The sequence below is a fragment of the Peromyscus maniculatus genome, chromosome 9, assembly GCF_049852395.1.
Source record: "Peromyscus maniculatus bairdii isolate BWxNUB_F1_BW_parent chromosome 9, HU_Pman_BW_mat_3.1, whole genome shotgun sequence".
Lineage (NCBI taxonomy): Eukaryota > Metazoa > Chordata > Mammalia > Rodentia > Cricetidae > Peromyscus > Peromyscus maniculatus.
In genome coordinates this window covers 35,879,120-35,896,277 of record NC_134860.1, presented here as the reverse complement: position 1 = coordinate 35,896,277, position 17,158 = coordinate 35,879,120, and the positions used below count along the sequence as shown (strand labels likewise).

The 17,158-nt window shown below is 41.1% G+C and overlaps 1 protein-coding gene, 1 long non-coding RNA gene and 1 pseudogene across 2 annotated transcripts in view; 2 read left to right on the top strand and 1 right to left on the bottom strand.

Annotated features, from left to right (window-relative positions):
• Positions 1-17,158, bottom strand: part of LOC143267301 (disks large homolog 5-like) — a 143,535-nt gene that overhangs the window by 28,966 nt on the left and 97,411 nt on the right. The window lies entirely within an intron of this gene.
• Positions 1-17,158, top strand: part of LOC143267306 (uncharacterized) — a 230,488-nt gene that overhangs the window by 160,123 nt on the left and 53,207 nt on the right. The gene's annotated exons all lie outside the window — the stretch shown is intronic.
• On the top strand, positions 372-1,863 carry LOC102916082 (glyceraldehyde-3-phosphate dehydrogenase pseudogene; annotated as a pseudogene).

Genomic DNA, 17,158 nt, shown 5'->3' with positions numbered 1-17,158 from the left:
TTTCATATGATTTATTTCTCTCTAATATGGCATGCTCCACTACTTTTCCCTCTTAAAAAGTACCTCTGGATGTTCCTGCCCATTCTGCTTTATAAATTATCCTTTGCCCCTTAATAGTGCAGTTATTGTTTTTATGAAGTTCCAAAGAAAATGGTGATTTATTGTACTCACATTTTCTAATTCAAGATTTATTGAATTAGTATTATCAATTTAGCAAAATTGACCTTTTCTATTACCTACTTATCCACCAAGTTTTAAAAACCCCCATTCATTTAAGTCTTGAAGGTCTCTCAGAACATCAGCTTTAAGGATCTTGAATGTATTTAGATTTCTCTTGGGTAATTCATACCTCTTTTTATTAAAGTGCTCTGCTCCTCCCTGTTCCAGAGACAGCCGCATTTTTCTGTGCAGTGCCAGCCTCGTTCCTGAGACACAATGGTGAAGGTCGGAGTGAACGGATTTGGCCGAATTGGACGCCTGGTTGCCAGGGCTGCCTTCCAGTCTGGCAAAGTTGATATTGTTGCCATCAATGATCCCTTCATTGACCTCAACTACATGGTCTACATGTTCCAGTATGACTCTACCCATGGCAAGTTCAATGTCACAGTCAAGGCTGAGAACGGGAAGCTGGTCATCAACGGGAAGGCCATCACCATCTTCCAGGAGCAAGATCCCACCAACATCAAATGGGGTGACGATGGTGCCAAGTATGTTGTGGAGTCCACTGGTGTCTTCACCACCATGGAGAAGGCTGGGGCCCACTTGAAGGGTGGGGCCAAAAGGATCATCATCTCCGCCCCTTCTGCTGACGCCCCCATGTTTGTGATGGGTGTCAACCATGAGAAGTATGACAATTCACTCAAGATTATCAGCAATGCTTTCTGCACCACCAACTGCTTAGCCCCCCTGGCCAAGGTCATCCAGGACAACTTTGGCATTGTGGAAGGACTCATGACCACAGTCCACGCCATCACTGCCACCCAGAAGACTGTGGATGGCCCCTCTGGGAAGCTGTGGCGTGATGGCCGTGGGGCTGCCCAGGACATCATCCCTGCATCCACCGGTGCCGCCAAGGCTGTGGGCAAGGTCATCCCAGAGCTGAACGGGAAGCTCACGGGCATGGCCTTCCGTGTCCCTACCCCCAATGTGTCCATCGTCGTGGATCTGACTTGCCGCCTGCAGGAACCTGCCAAGTATGATGACATCAAGAAGGTGGTGAAGCAGGTGTCCGAGGGCCCACTAAAGGGCATCCTGGGCTACACTGAGGACCAGGTTGTCTCCTACAACTTCAACAGTGACCCCCACTCTTCCACCTTTGATGCTGGGGCTGGCATTGCTCTCAATGACAACTTTGTGAAGCTCATTTCCTGGTACAACAATGAATTTGGCTACAGCAACAGGGTGGTGGACCTCATGGCCTACATGGCCTCCAAGGAGTAAGAAGCCCGCCTGGACCACCACCCACCCCAGCAAGGACAGCAAGAGAGACCCTCAGCTGCTGAGCAGTTCCTGTCCCATCTCAGCCCCCCCAATACTGAGCATCTCCCTCACAGTTTCTATCCCAGACCCCCAGAACAACAGGAGGGGCTTAGGGAACCCTACTCTCTTGAAAACCATCAATAAAGTACACTGCACCCAAAAAAAAAAATAGTGTGCTTTAAAAGTATGCTAATTCAAATGTCTCATATGTTTGAAGCCTATTGTGAGTGGAATTGTTGCCCTGATTTCTTTCTCAGTTTGTTTGTCATTGGTATACAGGAAGGCCACTGACTAGTCTGTGTTAATTTTGCATTCTCCAATTTTATGAATGTATTCATCAGATTATGGGACTTCTAATAAATTGTTAGTTTTATTTGTTTAGAATCATATCATCTGCAATAAGGACATTTTGAATTCACCCTTTTCCATTGGTATCCTCTTTATCTACCTCAGTTGTCTTATTGCTCTAGCTAAGAGTTCAAGTACTATATTGAATAGGAGTGGAAAGAGAGAATAACCATTTCTTGTTCCTGAATTTTTCAAAAAATTTTTTGAGGTTTTTTTTTTTCTATTTAGCATGATGCTGCCATGGGCTTGTTGTGCAATGACTTTGTTATGTTGAAATATATCCTCTATATTCCTAGATTCTCCAGGACATTCATCATGAATGGGGGTTGGACTTTTTTATTATTATCATTTTTATTTTATTTTACAATACAATTTAGTTATACATATCAGCCACGGATTCCCTTATTCTCACCCCCCCTGCTTCCCTCCCCTTCCCCCCAGCCCAACCCCCCATTCCCACTCCTCCAGGGCAAAGTCTCTCCGAGGACTGAGATCAACCTGGTAGACTCAGTCCAGGCAGGTCCAGTCCCCTCCTCCCAGGCCGAGCCAAGCGACCCTGCATAAGCCCCAGGTTTCAAACAACCAGCTCATGCAATGAGCACAGGACCCAGTCCCACTGCCTGGATGCCTCCCAAACAGATCAACCTAATCAACTGTCTTACCCACTCAGAGGGCCTGATCCAGTTGGGGGCCCCTCAGCCTTTGGTTCATAGTTCATGTGTTTCCATTCATTTGGCTATTTGTCCCTGTGCTTTATCCAACCTTGGTCTCAACAGTTCTCGCTCATATAAACCCTCCTCTTTCTTGCTAATTGGACTCCAGGAGCTCCATCCAGGGCCTAGCTGTGGATCTCTGTATTCAGATCCCTTAGACATTGGATGGGGTTCCTAACACAACAATTAGGGTGTTTGGCCATCCCATCACCAGAGTAGGTCAGTTCGGGCTGTGTCTCGAAGATTGCCAGCAGTCTACTATGGGGGTATTGTGGGAGCCCGTTCTTGGGTTCCTCATGGCTTTACCCAGCAGGTCCGAATAGAGGATGATCAGGACCACAGGCCTGAGTACAGGTGTCTGAGATGGTCTGCACTTGGCTGTGCTGGGGGAGGAGGTCTTTTGCTCCACCCCCTTGGTGTCTCTATAAAAACCCTGGGCCAGAGACAGTCGGGGCCCATTGGAATAGGTTCCAGGCCCTCTCGAGGCTAACCTTTATTTTATATCTGTTTATCTCCACAAGATTCTCCACTCTAAATCCTTCTATCTAATATTTCCTGCTGCTCGCATTCAAGAAAACTCTGGGGAACTGTGGGGGTGGTGGGTAAACACCCCACAGGGTATCTTTGTGGATTTCTGTGGGCCTCTCTAGCACTTTGCTTCTTCCTATTCTCATGTGGTCTTCATTTACCATGGTCTCCTATTCCTTGTGGCTACCTGGAAAACAGGATCCCAAGAAAGACATGGGGATCACTCAATGACGGAGAAATGGATGAGATCTACATGAACAGCCTGGACATGAGTGGGGGTAATAAAGGGTGAGGGTTGAGGGAAAGAGAACTTGGGGGAGTGGGAGATCCCAGCTGGATCAAGAACAGAGAGGGAGGTTGGACTTCTACAAAGGCCCTTTTTCTTTTATATTCTGATGGTCATGTAGTTTCTGTCTTTTATTCCTTTTATGTGGTGGAATAAATAGTGTGTTTTATGTATGTGGAACTATCCTTGCAGGACTGGGGTGAAGACCACTTGATCATGGTGGGTGATTATTCTTTGATGTGAACCTGAACTTGATTTGCAAGTATTCTATTGAGAATTTATGTGTATATGTTCATCAGCATAATTGTCCTGTAATTCTATGTACCTATTCATCTATCTATCCATTATCTATCTATCTATCTATCTATCTATCTATCTATCTATCTATCTATCTATACATCCATTATCTATCTATCATTCAGCATAAGAAAGCTTATGCTGGAGAGGATGTGGAGCAAGGGGAACTCTCCTCCACTGTTGGTGGGAATGCAAGCTTGTACAGCCACTTTGGAAATCAATATGGCGCTTTCTTAGAAAATTGGAAATCAATCTTCTCCAAGACCCAGCTATACCACTCTTGGCCATATTCCCAAGGAATGCTCAATCATATCACAAGGGCACACGCTCAGCTATGTTCATAGCAGCATTGTGTGTAATAGCCAAAACCTGGAAACAACCTCGATGCCCTTCAACTGAAGAATGAATAAATAAAATGTGGTACATATACACAATGGAGTACTACTCAGCAGAGAAAAACAATGACATGAGGAGGTTTGCAGGCAAATGGATGGATCTAGAAAATTACATCCTGAGTGAGGTAACCCAGACTCAGAAAGACTAACATGGTATGTACTCACTCATAGGTGGATAATAGATGTAAAACAAAGGATGACTAGACTGCTACTCACAACTCCAGAGAGTCTACCTAGAAAAGAGGACCCTAAGAAAGACACAGGGATTGCCCAATGACAGAGAAATGGATGAGATCTATATGAGCAATCTGGTAGGGGGGGTTAATGAATGGCAAGAGTCAGGGGAAAGAGAGCTTAGGGGAGCGGGAGATCCAAGCTGGGTCAAGAACAGAGAGGGAGAACAAAAAAAAGAGACCATGATTAATGAAGACTCCATGGGAATAGGAAGAAGCAAAGTGCTAGAGAGAGGTCCCCAGAAATCCACAAAGATACCTCCACAATAGACTACTGGCAATGGTCGAGACAAAGCCCAAATTGACCAACTCTGGTGATTGGTTGGCCAGTCACTCTAACTGTCATGGTAGAACTCTCATTCCATGACTGATGGAAGCCAATGCAGAGATCCATGTCCAGACTCCAGGTGGAGCTCCTGGAGTTCAATTGGCGAGAGAGAGTAGGGATTGTTTGAGCAAGAATTGTTGAGACCATGATTGGAAAAAGAACATGGACAAATAGCCAAACTAGTGGCTACACATGAACTATGAACCAATAACTGAGGAGCCCCCAACTGGTTCAGGCCCTGTGGATAAGTGAGACAGTAGATTAACTTAAACTGTTTGAGAGGCTCCCAGGCAGTGGGACCGGGACCTGTCCTTAGTGCATAAGATGGCTCTTTGGAACCTTGGGCCTATGCTGGAACACGTTGCTCAACCTGGGTGAAGGGAGGAAGAGACTGGACCTGCATCAAATGGATCTACCAGGCTAAGCTGAATCACCAGGGGAGTCCTTTCCCTGGTTGAGATGGGAATGTGAAGTGGGCTGAGGGGAATGGGGGGGGGACAGGGAGGACAGTGGAATCCGGGGCTGATATGTAAATTAAACTAAATTATAAAATAAAAAAAGAATGGCCTCTTAACTGTTGACTTAAAAGACTCTTCACTACACATCTATAAGAAAAGGATAGAGAAAAGTTTGCCTTCATGGTATGTACTTACAATAATTCTCAGCCTCTTATGAGATATCAATAGAAGATTCTCCCAAAAGGAATGTTAAATAGCCCTATCCTGTGCCAACAATTTGTTCAAAAACTGTTGGAAGTAATTCATGTACAGTTTCCACAATCTATAATATGCCATTATATGGACAATAAATTTTTCTTTGAAGAAATGAAAATACTGGTTGTATTTTCCCCTCAGTCAGTAAGTCTCATCACCACAGCAAAAAAGCCCACTTGTTTGATATGCAATAACAACAAACAATCATTGCAATAAATTATCCGGATTGATATATTAACAAACATTTGAAAGTATAAAACTTTCCTCTGCCTTGCTCATTTTCACGTATCATGTTATTCTACGACAACTTCTGATGGACTACAATTAACTTCATATTAATTATTAACCTTAATTTAATGCTAATGTTTAAATTTAAATAAATGGATTAACTTCTGAAGTTTACCCTTGATAATGGATGGACATAGTCCATGAAGCCAACCACCTCTTTGAGTTACACTAATTTTGCTTTAAAGAACACTATTTTACATAATAACTAATAACACAAAATAAGGTTCAACAATAATTTTAAACTTAATCTTATTTCCTAGGTAGTTTCTTTTATATATGACAGGGAAGTGGCACCCAGAATATTTCAAAAATCTAGGTGAGAAAATTAACCTTTCCTAGGAACAAATCCCATCATAGGTTATCCAACCCTAAGTGGTCAGGCCATAAATGTTATTATCAAATACAAATACACATGCTGTAAACTTAATTGTAATACAGAAAATGTTTATCAAGTATAATTATATAAAACCATGAGAGAAAATTTCTCTATGATTAATGTGCCTTCTGATCCATGTAGGTTCTATATTAAGATTCTAATTTGTATTGTTGCTATGTTGTTTTAAGTGGACAGATAAAGTTAACTAGGACTTCTATTCCTTGTCAGCATGACACACAGACACATCATCTGAATACCATAACCATTTATTTCTTGTTCCCCAAATTCTTATGTTAATATCATAATATAAAACACAGTGTAATTTTTTAAAAATCCCATAAACTTTAAAAATTACAACACTTCAAAAGTCCAATATCTCTAAAAAACAAACAAAGCAAAAGTCTATTAGTTGGATCTGGTAAACAAAATTTTAAAAAAAATTAGATATTTTCTTATTCCACAAGAGAAGAGCTGAAGCACAGAAATTTTCAGATGGGAAGAATACCAAAATCCATCTTATTAATTCAAATCCTACAGCCCAATGTCCAGCATCTGGTACTCATGTGATCTTCTGGAATCCAAATAGATGGGGCATTCCTCCCTCTCCAGCTATACCCTGTGCAACACATGCAGTGCAGCTTTTCTCAGGATTAGTCTGGTTCCACTCCACATCTGTGCTTCACCTCAGTAGATGTATCATGGTCCTGCCATCTGCAGTATTCTGTGACATTCTTTTCACCTCCTCTTCCACAGGGTTCCCTAAGTCCTGAGGGAAGGAATTTAAGTGTATATGTCCTGTTTAGGGTTGAGTGTTCAAGATCTCTTCCTCTCTGCATATGCTCTAGCTGAAAGTCTCTGTATTTGTTCCCATCTGCTAAAGGAGAAAGTTGTTCTGATGAGGGCTGACAAAGGTATTGTCTATGAGTACAGCAGAATATTGTTAGGAGTCATTTTTTTGCTAAGCTCCTTGAGCAGAACAGTAGTATTTGTTTTCCCCATGGACCCTAGCCTATCAGGACTTGTCCACCCATGCAGTCCTGGGTATGAGTTCCATCTCATGGAGTGGGCCTTAATCGAGTCAGATATTGGTTGGTTTCTTCCAAAAGCTTTGTTCCACTACAGCACCAGCATATCTTTGATGCGGTCACCATTGTAGCTAGGTTGGTGTTTACTTTTCTCTTTGAGAGTGAGCAGGGTAACTTCCAGTGCCAGGAAATCTAGTCCATATGTGGTGAGGGATCTGGGGAGACATAAGCTTGACTGATCCATGTTCAATGAGTCGTGTTGGTGTCATCTTCAAGAATAGCACCGTCCTATCAGTTTGGAGAGCAACCAATAGCCTTACAATACCTTGATTTGTCTCGGGTCCCACTGGACCCATTTGGCCAACCAATTGACTAAATGTAACCCATTGCCAGTATTGGAAGCTTCATTTAATGACAAGAGATATCCAGTTCACCTCACTCTGCCCTCTTCAACAATATTCTTGCTCCTCTGACCACCACTATCATCTTTTTTCTGCACAGGAGACAGTATCCCATCAACACAGAGTCTTGGAATAGATCTCAGTATACTACAGGAGGCAGGAACACCTCCAACCACCCTGGATATCCAAAGTTGCTGGTCTACAACCAGGAGCAGCTATTTCTCATTTGACATTATTCTTCTGCCAAACTTAGAGAATAGACAAATTTTTATCCCTAAAAACATGATGTATCTCTAGTTCTAATAGTCTAGGGTCTCTTGAAATATATAATTGCATCACTTGGGGTTTACAGAGAATGGCTACAAACCAAATAGGAGAAAAACCATTCATGGCTATTCATGTCTAGGTAATGGCATCAAAGGGATGAAATGTCTATTCATCTAGTGCTCAAGAATGCTAGCTAGTATAATATTTTCTCTTTCATGCAACCAGTAGGCATAAAATTCAGGTGGCTAAGAAGTGGTTCAGAGGATGACAGCACAGGCTGCTCAAGAGGTCTTGAGTTCAATTCCCAGAACCACAAGGTGACTTGCAGGCATCTGCAGTGGTGTCTGTAAGTCACTGTTGCTACTCTGTGGGTTCGGTCCTGGGTTTCTACACCAAAATGTGAGTTTTGCAACTCTGGGAAGGGTATCCTGACTACTTTGGAAGTCAGGCTACACCTTGAGCTGCTAAGACAGCTCTGACAGCTGGAGCTGTGATGAGACAGCTCAGCCCTGGAGGGCGAGGTATCCTGGATACCTGGAGCTGCGATGAGACAGCTCAGTATGGAAGGGAAATTATTCTGACTGCTCGGGAGATTCAGGCCTGGAACTGCTAGGACAGCTCAGCAGAGAAGGGTATCCTGGCTGTACAGGTCTGTGGGATGGTCGTATGTCAAATTGTTCTGATTGGTCAATAAATAAAACACTGATTGGCCAGTTGCCAGGCAGGAAGTATAGGTGGGACTAATAGAGAGTAGAATTGAGAGAACAGGAAGGTGGAGGGAGACACTGCCAGCCACCACCATGACAAGCAGACTGTGAAGACACCAGTAAGCCACGAGCCAAGTGGCAAGGTATAGATTTATAGAAATGGATTAATTTAAGATGCAAGAATTAGATAGCTAGAAGCCTAAGCCATTAGGCCAAACAGTTTTAATAATATAAGCATCTGTGTGTTTATTTTATAAGTGGGCTGTCAGACTTTGGGGGTTTGGCAGGACCTGGAGAGAAAACTCTCTGGCTACAAAGGTCTCCAGAAACTTCTCTATTTGGGTAAGGGGGATATGGTCCAACTGGTATAGCACACAAGAATAGAAGGACAAATCCAAGTGCACAGTCAAGACCAGCTGCATCTGTGAAACACTGTGTCCCACCAGTCTGGGAAGGCCGTACCTCTGCTGTGCCTTATTGTTGTTGCCATATTTATCTCTGGTTTTCTTGATCTTCTCAGTTACCCTTTTAATCAATGTTTTCATTTCATGAAAAGATTATACAACACACATCAACTGTATGATTCTCAATGATTTGGACAGCATCATTCCACAACCTCCAACAATGGACACAGTGTAACATATCTTAGCAACTACTAAATACACAGCATCAAGGCAGACATGTAAATATTGGTTCTCTTCCACAGTGCTTGTAAGGAGCCGGCCACTCTAGGGAAACTGACCCTCTACTTAAAATGTAGCTAGCTCTCATTACACAACCTTTTCCCATGAGTGATCTTCAACCATATCTCAGCCACAAGACTGTGGGAAGGAGGTCAGCATAACTCTAGGGACTTTATGAGGCTTAGGTAGGAGTGGTTGTCTGTACTTTACCCTGAAGCACCACCCCTAGTGAGGCAGTAGGAAACTGCAAGGTACCTGCCCCTGCCAGGGTGAGGCCCAGACAGAGACCCCTTAAGACCTGGGAGAAGTAAATGCTTGCTCCCTCTTTGATACCTCATGGTCTTGGATGCTGATGCTGTGGATCAATGCTCTCAGAGCTCTCCTAAGAACCGAACTGGACCATGACCCAACTCTCCTGGATTCTGCAAAAAAAACCTCAATTATTATTTTTGTCAGTTAAACCCTGAATAAATTCCTTTGACTTTCAAATAGACCCCATGGAATTATCCCATTATCTGGCCCCCCTTTCCCATTAGCCACACATTTCCACACTCACATGCCTCCACTGTGAAGGCTTCTTTGGAAGCATTATCAATCACTGTGAACATCACTGTTTCTGTCCTATGGTTACAGCTTCTCAGAGTGCTTTGGCCTAGTCAACTCTTCCTTTTTTGTTTTGTTTGAGACAGGGTTTCTCTATGTGATAGCTCTGGTTGTCCTGGAACTCACTTTGTAAAGTAGGCGGGTGCCTCTACCACCCACTGCTGGGACTTAAGTTGTGTACCACCATACCTAGCTCAACTCTTTCTTTACATTGAGAAGATATGAGACATGAAGGGTAATGCTGCAGTTCAGACATCTTTCTAGATAGAAATGATTTCATTTAAGAAAGAGCTTTATTAAAGTAAGAATTAAAGTCTCAGATAGGGCTGGAGAGATGGCTCAGCAGGTAAAAACACTGGTTCTACGTCCAGAAGATCCAGGTTTAATTCCCAGCACCCACAAATTCAAAAACAAAACATAAACCAAGGTAACCCTCAAGGCACACAATGTTGAAGGCCCTCAGGAGGAATGGGAAGACAATGCAATGGTTTTCTGATCTGTGATGGAAAATGCTGCAATCTGAGACACATGGCAGTCACTAGTGACAGATGTTCAGAATGGCTGCAGAAGGAATATGAGAGTGGACATGGACTGGTGACAGGGCTCACACAGTCCAGCTCTCTAGGTTCTTCCTCCTAATAGGAAGACAAGACATTAATTCTTCATGCTGGCTAGTGAGATACTGCCCAGAACACAATAAAAACCACATTAAGACCATGGCTTACAAAATGCAGTGGGAGGCACTTGACAGACCACATTCGCACCACCACAGGGCAGAGCCTACCTGCAGGAAGCTGTCTTGGCAGCAGAGGAACTCGTTCTTCTTCATGATGGCCTCAGTGGTCAAGGTGAGCTCGCTCTTACTGAGAGCAGGTTCGCTCTGACATGGAAACACTGCCTGAGTACAGAAAGGACATGGGTTACATATGCCTGGTGAGGGGGAGGGAGAGCACTAGGCAGAGGAATTTACCAGACATAAAACTACTCAGTGAGATTTTAGCAATCTGTGTCTCTCTCTGCTAACAAACTCTAGACTCCACTTTTCATCTGAAAATGAAAACCAGATAAGCTGATACTCTGCCTTTTGTTTGTTTGTCTGAGCCAGTCTAGGTAGCTCAGGTTAGCCTCAAGCTCACTATGGAGTGAAGCTGGCCTTTAACTCGTGATCATCTTCCCTTCAAGCCACAGGACTACAGGCATGCACTATCACCCCACTCAGCAATCCCCACCTTATTTAAAGAGTTCCACTCTAATTCATGAGTATGGATCTTTTACTTCCCAATTCAACTCCAGCCCAGATTTGTATTAAAAAGGAACAATGCTGTAGCCAGGTCTTGTGGCCCATTCTGTAATCTCAGCTACTTGAAAGCTTGCCTGGCTGCAGAACATATTCAAGGCCAATTTGGGCAGCTGAGTAAGACCTTGCCTGAAAATAAAAAGTAAAAGAATAACAAAGGATCAAGGTGTTGTTCATAACAGAGCCCTTGTCCAGCATTCCCTAGGTCCAGGCCTCAACTTCTGCACTACAAAAACCATTCAGCCAACTAAACATCTCCAGATGGGAAGTGTGTCAACACTCCTCAAGCTCATGGGGTTTACTCAAAGTTTTAGTGCTTTCTGACCCATTCTCAACTGGTGGCTTCCAACTACTAGAAACAACTGAAAAACCAGCTCAGTGGAACCACTTCCTGCTGCTAGAAGATCTGGGTCATAAGGCACTAGACTGAAATCCAGATGACTCTTGTCCAATTACTATTCAAAAAGATTGGTTCCAAATCACATTCCTGGCTACAGTATATGAAATGAGCCTTCTGTCCAATACCCTTTCTTTACAAAGCTTGTCTCTAGTCCACTCCAGCAGAAGAGAGGAGCCAGAGCCTCTTCCATTAGCATCTGATATGGACTAGCAATAGGCTCAGGAATGAAAACAGAATAACTAATAGCAGCAAGGTACCAATCTAGTACTGAGGCAGAGATGATTAAGTGGGAAGTGTGGTACTACAAACAGTATCTACACCAATGACAGAGCCCCTAGAAGACTGTACCCGCTAAGAGAGTGATGTATCTCAATTTGATGTTGTCCAGAACCCTTTTAAACTCCAGAGGCTCATCTTTGCCCTCCATGGCAGCAGGATCTAAGCCATCTCCTCCGTAGATGAACTGGATGATGTCACCAGTGGAGCTCCGCACTGTCAGATCATACTGGGAGCAGAGGTCTTCCAGGGATTTGACCAGCCTTCTCTACAGGAAGAGAAGGAGACTCAGCTGCCTGGGGAAGACTGCTTCATAGCACACAATTAGACTTGCCATTTGTAGATGTAACCAACCGTCTTATTAAATAAGAAACACAGAAACAATGTAAAAGAGAAAGCCGAGAGGTCAGAGCTCAGAGCTAAAATCTCACCCTTCCTCCTGCTGTCCCAGCTTCGCGAAAAGAGACCTACTTCCTCTCGGTTCGTATTTTTAAAGTATGTTGTTCTGCCTTCTCATTGGTTGTAAACCCAAACACATGACTGCCTCGTCACTGTCTGAATGTACAGCCCCCTAGGTCTTAAAGGCATATGTCTCCAATGCTGGCTGTATCCCTGAACACACAGAGATCTTATGGGATTAAAGGCGTGTGCCACCACCGCCACACTCTTGCTATGGCTCTAATAGCTCTGACCCTGAACACACAGATATCTATGGGATTAAAGGCGTGTGCCACCACCGCCACACTCTTGCTATGGCTCTAATAGCTCTGACCCCCAGACAACTTTATTTATTAACATACAATCAAATTAATATTTCAGTACAAATCAAAATAATATTTCAATACAATTAGATTACCACCACATTTCCCCTTTTCTATTTTAATAAAAAGAAAAAAAGCAAAAGGTTATAACTAACAAAAGAAAAACTATATACAAAAGTACAATAACTATATACAATATATACAAGTAATAAATACCTAAACAGGTATTTGACGAATCAGAGAAAATAATTCCATTATCTATCCTATTTTGATAATTCCAAGATGTATCTAATGTACTTTCTATCCTAATTAATTTTCAACTATAACTAACTAATCTTCAACCATAACTAACTAATCTTCAACTCCCTCAGAGACCCAAGAAGGGAATAATATTAGCTAACAAAAATAAAAACAGGAAGTGCATGCAAGCAACTTCCAAAAAAAATTTTGTGAGTTGACAGAAACAGCCAGCTGCCTGGGCAGTCACCTGAGGTTTCTCCGCAGTGTTGGGGCATCATCTTCAGCCTATAGGCTTAGTGTATCTGACAGACTCATTTGTGAAGTAGGATGTACACAAGGTCAACAGTTCAACCTCACATTGGGTGAGAGCAGTCCACGTACCAGAAACACCTGAATTCCACTAGTGTCCTGTCATGATTCAGGATTTTAAATTCTGGAAATTGTTGACAGTTTTTTAATTCAGCTGTCCATTCTTCTTGGCTGTGTATATATGGCTTCATCTCAGCATCCCCTTCTTCTCCACATCCCTCTATTAAATGCCAGTCTACTTTTGAGAGGCATGAGCTTTCAGCTGCTGTTCCATTGTACAACAGAATCCATCGGCCCTCTGCCTGTTAAGCTGCCTTCGAAGAAAAGGGCACCGTACCTTTTCCGGATGCGAAGGCCACTTCAGGGATGGGGCCATATTGTCCTGGCCTCAGAAGATGCCTTTTGATAAAGCCATAACCACACTTGTTTTGGCAAGAATCAGTAGTCCCTTGTTTCGTGATCTGTCTGTCCATTTTGTCCTGTTGATTCGAGGATACTTTGTTGTCCAGTGGCTAACTTTTGCCAGAATGAAAATTGACTCCATATGCAGTTTCTTCAATGCCCATATTTTCTCTAAAGTAGATTGGTACTGCCAGGAGCCGACATGTCTCAAAAAAGAAAAATTTTCTAAGTTATTAAAACATTTTAAATGCCATATTCTGTAGATCTCTGAAGGGTTTGAAGATGACCTGTCTAAAACATCTCTGCTCAATTTTTAAAACATATCTAATATGACTACAAGTTCTATGATAATGTCTAACTACTAGCTTTCATTTCTTTATATCCTAATAGTTGATAATAATAACATTCAAGGATCAGAAATTTGCATTACATTGTTAAATGGATGGAATAAATACAATTAGAAATATACATATAGCATTTTCTAACAATATCAGTTTCAAATTTGTGTACAATATAAAACAATTCAATCCAATGTAAAGTATTTAAAACTAGTAATTGTCTTTCTCTTTTCTTTCTTTTTTTTTCTTTCTTTCTTTCTTTCCTTCTTTCTTTCTTTCTTTTTTTTTTTTTAAACAAGAACCTTAAATCTAATCTCCTTTGCTTAGCTTTTTTCCTAACCCTTGACAATAACTTGTAACCAACCCCCCTAAATACTGAAAATTATCCCAGACCCAGAACCCATTAAAAAGACCAAAAAACCACCTGCCCCACACCACCTCTTTGGGAATGTGGGCGTCGTATTCTTAAAATTGCTTCCTGCTGGGTATGGGCGAAGTTTTCTTTATCCTGAAAGAAAAATTTTAGGTTAATTGTCAAATTCTAAGAGAGGTAACTATATCCTTCACTATCCAGTCTGTGTATAATGCCAAAGTTCAGGGTTTATCTCAAGTCCTTATTCAAGTAGTCTTTGAGACTGGATCATCTCAGCTAGTCATCTCAAAATTGCTCTGAGCACCTTGTAGTTCAAAGCTGATCTATGGATGATGTTTGTCAGCTTAATGATATTATTATTGTCCACGTGGAATTGTTGTTGTTGTGGGGCCCCATCTTCTTTCTGGAAACTTCAGTTGATGTTAGGCCTGGCCATGATTTCCTGCAGAAAACTGATAAGAGACTCGAACACAAAAACATATATATGCAGCTAGCCTTTTTTCTAGAATTAGTTAGTACTCTATGTGACCATTCATATCTTAACAAAGTTTAAAATGTATATATATATATTAATCTTGTAAATTTTGATATAAAATTTATACTTTGAGAAAAGTTTAAAGAATCAGAATAGAATCAGAGTTGAGATTAGTAATAGAATAGTCCCTTAATTAATTTTGCTTTTGTCCTGTACCATAGCAGAAGATGGCTCTTATTCTGGCATGATACAGGGAGTTTGCATTTTCCTTTTAACAACATGCTTGATTTTAAAGAAGGAGAGAGCCATTCTCCAACTCCAAAGTCAGCTTTAAATTTTAATTGAACTGGGACTATTAGAAAACCAAGAGTGTTAAATCTTTAGAGAAAAGCAGAAACAAACATTTAGGAAGACATAAAATTTTTTTAGATAATATATACCCATACACCGTTTCACTCTGTTTCTTGGGATAGATGATTTGTCCCTTTTCTTCAGTTGTCTCATTTGTCCAGTGTTCTTCAGATTCCTTAACCTTCATTCTCCTAAAAGACAAAAACAAAAACCTTTCCCCAAGACTAATTTTGGGGATGTTCCTTTTTGGCAAGTTATTATCTGATGAAATGAAAAGGCATGTTTTATTGATACAAGTTAGTTTAAATTGGATGTTCATGCTGGTTGATGAACTATCACCTCCTCTAATTAAGAGGTCTCTCTTGTTCAAATCGAACCTTTATCAATTTTGATGGTACCCACAGCTTATCTTCTCCTGTAGAAACAAAAGCAAAACCACGTCCCCAATGTAATACATACCCTGGTTTCCATTCTGAGGTCAGCACATCCTTAAAGTATATAGGCTGATTTAATTCTGTAGTTTTTTCTATTATCCAATGTCTCTCTGCAGCTGTTGTTCCTTTCTCATTGGCATTCAGAAAATTCAAAGTTAGAAGAGCATTATGCAGTCTATTTCTGGGGGTTTTTGTTACCCATTTCTGTTTATTTAGCATATCCTTTAGAGTTCTGTTTGATCTTTCTATAACTGCTTGACCTGTAGGATTATGTGGTATGCCTGTAATATGCTTTATATTGTAATAAGCAAAAAACTGTTTCATTTTAACAGAGACATATGATGGAGCATTGTCAGTTTTGATTTGTGCAGGTATACCCATGATGGCCATAACTTCTAGCAAATGAGTGATTACAGAATCAGCTTTTTCAGAACTCAAAGCAGTTGCCCATTGAAATCCTGAATAAGTATCGATAGTGTGGTGTACATATTTCAATTTTCCAAATTCTGCAAAGTGAAACACGTCCATCTGCCAGATTTCATTTCTCTGAGTACCCTTTGGGTTACATCCTGCTGGTAATGGTGTCTGATTGTAGAAGGAACAAGTAGGACATTTCTTTATTATTTCTTTGGCTTGTTGCCAGGTTATGGAAAAATCCTTTTTTAAACCTTTACTATTAACGTGATGTTTTTTATGAAATTCTGAGGCCTCCAGCACATTTCCTATCAATAATTTATCAATCTCTTCATTGCCTTGTGCTAGAGGGCCTGGCAGACCAGTATGGGATCGAATGTGAGTTATATATAAAGGATGATTCCTTTTCCTGATTGTATCTTGTAATTGAATAAATAGTGAAGTTAATTCTGAAGCATCAGGGATAAATTCTGCAGTCTCAATATGTAACACCACTCTTTCAGCATACTGAGAGTCAGTTACTATGTTGAGAGGTTCTGAAAAATCCATTAATACCAACAGAATAGCATACAATTCTGATTTTTGCACTGAATTATACGGACTTTGAACCACTTTACTTAAATTTTCTGATTTGTAACCTGCCTTTCCTTCTTTGTTGGCATCTGTATAAAATGTACGAACTCCAGATATGGGTTTTTGCCGTACAATTCGAGGCAAGATCCATTCAGCTCTCTTTATAAGATCAATTCTATTGCTTTTGGGATATTTGCTGTTAATTTCTCCCAAAAAATTACTGCAAGCTCTTTGCCAAGGTTCACTTTCTGTCCATAATTTTTCAATGTCCTCCTTAGTTAATGGTACGACAATTTCTGCTGGGTCTATGCCTGCTAATTGACGAAGTCTCAATTTTCCTTTGTAAATCAAGTCAGAGATTTTTTCCACATAAGTTTTTAATTTTTTATTTGGTTTATTTGGTAAAAATATCCATTCCAATATAATATCTTCCCTCTGCATTAATATTCCAGTAGGAGAACGCCTAGAAGGTAAGATAACCAAAATGCAATCCAGCTTTGGATCAATACGATTCACGTGTCCTTCATGCACTTTCTTTTCTACCAATGCTAATTCTTTCTCAGCTTCAGGTGATAATTCTCTTGGACTATTTAAGTCCTTGTCACCTTCTAAGGTTTTGAACAAATTAGTCAGTTCATCATTTTTTACCCCAACAATAGTTCGTAGATGAGAAATATCTCCAAATAATCTTTGAAAGTCATTAAGAGTCTGTAGTCTATCTCTCCGAATTTGCACCTTTTGGGGTCTAATTTTTTGTAGCTCTATTTTATATCCTAAATAATTAATAGAATCTCCTCTTTGTATCTTTTCAGGAGCAATTTGTAATCCCCAGCGAGGCAAAATTT